Raw genomic sequence first — 6,244 nt, 5'->3', positions numbered from 1 at the left:
CATGGCTTATTTTAAACCGTTTTATTCATAGAGTAAGAGGAAATGATTTTTGCGAAGCGCGAAATTCAGATAAGACTTTCTTGCGTTATTTTTGACATTTTATAGATCAAATAGACAGAAATGAGTCAAAAATAGAAAATAACGCTTACTTACGGTTTTTGCCTCAAAATCTTTAGGAACTGCATAGAAATTTCGTACATGTGTGGCAAGTAGAATAAATAAATAATCACTACTGCTCTTTTCCAGTACGCTTTAGCTTTTGTACGAGATATTTCAAAAATTATTTTGTCACCATCTCTTTTCCATAAAATAAAATATTTAAAAAAATGACTGATCAAAGAAAAAAAATTGTCTAAAGAGGCGTTATATGATTCCCAGATTACTGATGCCATGAAATCTGAAAAAATGTTTCAGTATCCATTTAATTGCTGAATTTGTTTATGGTGTTCTAATAAGCTAAAGATCTAAGGTTTATTTCCAAAACTCTATTGATCGCATCAAGTCTATAATTGCTCACACAATGCAACCCCGCTCATCTGAGATTTCATTATGATTCTACATGGAATGACCTCTGATGTTTCTACCATTTGAAGTGAATCCTTATCAAGTCAAATTCCGCAAGTTTCATTTTGCGGACAATGATGCCCGTGCTTGTGCTGTTGGTGGCTTGATCAGAATATTTACTAGGATAGAATGTGTAAGTGCTGGGGGGGGGAGGGAGCATTGAAAATCTTGGATTGGTAGGGGCACATACTAGGTCACCATGCCAAATTATGGTTTTTACTTCTACTGTATTAAAGTTTAGAGAAGAAAGCTTGACTCTGCTAAGATTTCACTCTTGTTAAAACCATTCTTTTCAGAAGTAGTACTTTTATACTACATATCCTGAAATCCGTAAGCATATAAAACAAGTTTTCTGGATGAATAATGACCATAAAAACTAAAAATCTCCTTATGATCTACTTCTTCTACTCGTAAATTGAGAGCCGAGTACCAAGAATATTACAGGGTTCTCGTCAGGCCGCGGGATAGCGCGATTGCTGTAAATATTTCTAAAATCCCACTCAATAAAAATCCTTTTGCGCTGTTCCCGCTGTTCAGGGCAAGTAAGGGTAAATAAAGTACGCAATTTAAGACGTTTTTCAAAATTCAGAGAATTGTTTACAATTTTTTCAATAATTGTGCATGAATTTTACACATTAGGATACTGACTAATGCTGTTCAACATTTCAGATCTGTCGGAGCTCGTAGCATTATTAGCAGAGATATCGCAGATTTCCCTGTCTAACCCTTTCTTTACGAACTTTTACCCCACAAGTTGGGGTTAGAGCGTATACTTATTTGATTAATAAAATTCTTTTTATTAATAAAATTCAAATGGAAAATAATGAAATTTATTATCTATTAAAATGTGTCAAAATTGACAAATTAAAATAATAGTAATAATTCATCATTAAGGTTTTAACAGGCGCACCCCCCCCCTAAATATTGCACAGACCCCCCCCCCAAAAAAGCAAAAGCCCCCCTAAAAATGAGAAAATACCCCTCAAAACACCCCTTAAAAATTTCAATGGCGCAGTCTGCGCTATGAACCCCCCCCCCCCAGATGGGCACCCTGGTTTCAATCACAAAAACAAAAAAATAAATAAAATAAATAAATTAAAAATTCTTGCAAGAAACTTACCACCTGTAATTGGAGCAAATGTCTCCTGACAGCGTCTTAACACTGTGATTTGTATCTGGGTGGCTTTCACAATGCTGCCAGGTTAGGTTTGCCCAAACTATAGTTTATTTTTCTGATTGGTACGGTTTTTAACAAGGTACAGTTAAAATAATAATCAGACATGATTAAAGATGTAATAGACAAAGAAGTTCTTCAGGTATCCTAAAAAACTAATAATATTTCAAAAGGTAGAATCTTCTTGTTTTCTTTTGAAAACGTTTTCAGAAACCGACCAAACTGATTGCTCCTGCTCTCAGTAAACCCTGCCGTTTTTTAAGTTTGTCAAGTAGTTATTCCTAAATCCATAAAAGAACAACCCTATTCTAAAAGACCGTCCATTAACAATCTTCTTTCAGTTTCCCTTGTTCGGGTTCCAGGCCCGTTTGACCAACTCCCCTCCCCTCCCCCACCTGGATTTTAGAAACGTAATTATGCATTTTTGCATGTATTTTATTTTTTCTCCTGTAAACAGTATGGAAGAGAAACCATTTGCCTCCCCGCCCCCCTTTGGAAATTTTTTGAAATGACGATCTTGTTCAGTTCCCAAAACAAAATAGGTATTAAAGAAATTTGAAACCAATCAGGCCATTCACTTATGGCCATATATATGTATATTCCATTCACTTATTTGGCAGCATGGAGTAAAAGTACGTACTGCGCACTTCTGCCCCACGGCTATGCGGACTTCCTCTCCATTTCGGCATTTTGTCATTTTGTGTTGCTATTGGCCAGTAAAGTATGAAAACATTGAAGTTGTTTTATGAAATAAAAGGTTAAATGCAGCATATTATTACTAGACAAAAACACTTAAACGATCGGTCTATTCTGCTTTACAAAATATTTAAACAAACTGTTAAAAGAATTACAAAAATTGTTGAAAACAGACTTACCTCATTTTCTTCCGCTTAAAGTACTGTAACTCTAAGATTTCGCTTGACAACTGGAACTGTTTTCACAAAATACACAGGCCGGTGGCTGGTAGTGTAACTACATTGTGTCTTTTACAAAAGTCACGGAGTACTTTCTCTCGCCCCGTATATACTATTACCCCTACAGACTTCATTCTATACGCTGCTAATGTCAAAAGGTTTATGGCATGATTTTCTCTTTCTATGATTCATCGTTGTTTTAAACATACAACAGAAGTTTTTTTTTTTTTTTTTTTCAGTTGTAAGTCTTTGGAAAATTACAACTACTCCAGGTTTGTATTTCCAGAGTCATCGGGACTGATGCCATCTAATTAAACAGCTATCCTTAGAATTCATTTTGACTGTACTGAGATCCATTTCAGCTCATAACGGTGGTAATTCTTGACAGCAACTATTGCAAATGGAAACCAGCAGAAGTTCTTCCCCTTTATGAGGTGCTTTCGCTATTTCATCTGTTAGTGCTTTTGAGTCTTGTTTTTACAATCTATTTTCTGTAGGAGATTCATTCATACGCAACAAACAAAACTAAAAGTGGTAGTGACTGACCAAGATTCGAGTAATATCGCGATAAAATCAAAAATTTAAAATTTGCTTTAATGGTTTTATTGAATTGAATGTACGATTTATTTTTGAAAATAAATGGCTAATTTTATTCGTTTTATTGATTTTTCTGTGGAATAGAGGGGGAAGGGGCGCCACCCTAAGTTTTCCAAAGATGCCAAATGTCGGGTCCTGCGTGACCAAGTACACGAACTCGAAATGTATGTTGTCAATAGATTAAACCAGATGTTATAGTTCCCCACCGCACAAAAGCGCAAACGATTTTGAACTTGCGATGAAATGGCAGAACCGACATTCCAGACCCGTCATTGTGAACGTTTTCAAGCGGGGGGGAGTGAAAAGGGTGTGTACTTAATGCAAATTTTATCGGGGGAGGGGGGAGGACACCCTTACGTATGCAAAAACATTAATTTTTCAAAGTCGGGGAGGAGGGAGGATAGTTGACATCTCCCCACTCCCCTAAATGTCGGGCCTGCTAGATTCTCTTTTCCAATTTGCATCCTACATTATACAATTTTCAGCCTATTGCTGTAAGCTTAATATTTCTGGAAAATTATTGATTAATTCGTAATTTCCCGAATGTTTTCATTTTATCACTCTATTAACACTACTATTATTAATAGTGTACATTAAGAGTAAGTAAATTAAGTGCCAATTGTGAATTGCTTCAAGAACTGTTCAAAGGTTACGTCTGAAAAATTTCTCCTTTGAGTTCTTCATCCGTAACTATTCTTAGACAAACTTATGAAAATTCTTTAACAATTTACCAATCGCGGTACGACAGTTCAGGGTGGGGCAGGATTCCTGATTTGGAGGTTACCAAGTCAGTGACGTCATCATGAAAGAGATTAGGGGCTTAAGCCCTTCGTAGACCCTCATTATTCTTTTGCTTTAACAGGGAAATTATTGCTTCTAATCAAAATAATGTGGCTTCAAGCAATATTTTCTTTTAAACACATCTTTAAGTAAGGCACTTGTCTTGGGGATCTTCTACCAGAAATTTTTCAAAATTAAAATTTTATGAATGCAATTTTAGATTATCTTTGGAGACTTAAGGTGAGTGGAGGGTGGAAGGAGGATTTCCGAATTTTACCTAAGAAAATTTTCGAAATTGAAATTTTGTAAGACGCAATTTCAAAACTAGTTTTTAAATTGCGACTAATTAAATTGTTTTGCTGTTAAATTGTTAAATTGTATTGTTAATTTAAATTGTTTTTAAATTAGTTTTTAATTTGGACATTAGGGAAAGGCAAGACATTCGGGTACCTTACCACAGAAATATTTCGGAAAAACACATTAAAGGCAAGGGGGGCAACTGCTCCATCACTTCCAAAAGTAAAGGGGCCTCGCCATCTCACTTTTTAGAGGCAGTGTGTATTTCATATATTAATAATTAATGGTTAATTGAAAAGTGATTGTTTACAGAATGGATTGAATTATTTTACGAAGATAAAAACTGAAAATTTCATTTAAATGTACTTTTCTCGTGTATTTCATGAGAATGAAACTGAATTGGAAGGGAAAGTTTACGGTGGCCATTCATCCTGATTTTGGAGACCATATTCTACATTTTTATACGTCATTTAATTAGCAATGTTAAAATATAATAATTAGAGCAATTTTTCCAAAAAAAAAAAAAAAAAATGAAATACAGTTTCAGATGCATCACTCTCGACCCCCTTCCATTTCTTTCGACCCTCCACTGTTTTCGTGCATCAGCCGCCTATGGAACGGGTCCTCTTTCCAAATCTGGCACTGGTTCGTTACTACAATTGAACCTTCCTTCTCAGGCCTATTTTTAATTTTTAATTTTTCTCTTTTAGGGCAAAACAATTTTCTTCAACCGTAATGATCACATACTTCTTCAGGGTATAACTGCTTTCCCGAAACGATTTGTATCAAACTCTGCTCAACTGGAGCTGTTCTTAGATGTTGCCCAACTTAACGTGCTAACATGCACGTCTGAAATTTTGAACCATATATGAGGCAGAGTGCGAAGCAAAGAGATGTAAATGACGAAATTAAAAATTTAGAGAAAACTAGCGCAAAATGTGGGTGAACCTCTCCTCTGTTTTGGGACAAGAGATAGTACTAGTAGATTACTAGTAGTAGCAGGGACGGATACAAGGGAGGGGCGATGGGAGCGATCGCCCCTCCCTTGAAGGACTCTCTACCGGTAATTTTTCGAAAATGAAGTTCAAAAAACGAAAATTTTGACAAGTTTCATTAATGCTGGGAGAAGGAAGTTTTGGTTGTGAGATCTTATCCCGGAACTGTTTAAGAATTAAAAGTCAAACTCTTTGTATTGAATTCTTTTAAATCAGTATACATAGTAAAAAGTAAGTAATAAAAATAAATCGTCCCTCCCCTGAAAATGTTCTGGATCCGCCCTTGAGTAGTCGTCTTGGTAATTGCTGCTATACAGCATGATTTAGAAAAAAAATTTCAATGAAAATCTTCTTAAGACCGCAACTTTACATACGTTTTACTCAAAACTTGAAAATGTCCTCTTACATCCCTCTGCTTCTCACTGCCTCATGTGTATTCTTATCCACTATAATATTAAAATCTGTTCGCGTCCGTCTGTCTGAAGATCGATCTTCTCGAGAACCGCTGAAAATCGAGAGTCAAACGAGATAAAGATCAATTCGAAATTTTCCAAATAGAACAATAGGACCAATCTTGTGATTGTGCGACTTTAATTAGAGGAGATATTAATTAAAACGTTAATTAAAATAACGTTATTCAGGAATTTTTATTTCTTTCCTGTTGCCATTTTGCATATGGGTAAGCAAGTAAAATTCTAATAATTGTTTTAAAAGAGATTTTTTTGGCTGCTGTCCAAATCTTAAAACAACGTTTCCATCTAGAATTTCACTTTAAATTAGTTTAAAATTGGTTACTCTATTCGGACATAGCATTTATTTTATCACCTGTCCTTTTTTTGTTTTTTACATTAAACGTTCTTAACTCTTTTCAGCATATGAAAGTTGCTTCTTTAGCTATATTTATTGATTGTAGTGTAAGTTTA

This window comes from Uloborus diversus, chromosome 7 (genome assembly GCF_026930045.1).
Source record: "Uloborus diversus isolate 005 chromosome 7, Udiv.v.3.1, whole genome shotgun sequence".
Lineage (NCBI taxonomy): Eukaryota > Metazoa > Arthropoda > Arachnida > Araneae > Uloboridae > Uloborus > Uloborus diversus.
The sequence above is the reverse complement of the archived record's forward strand: the minus strand, read 5'-3'. Positions refer to the sequence as shown.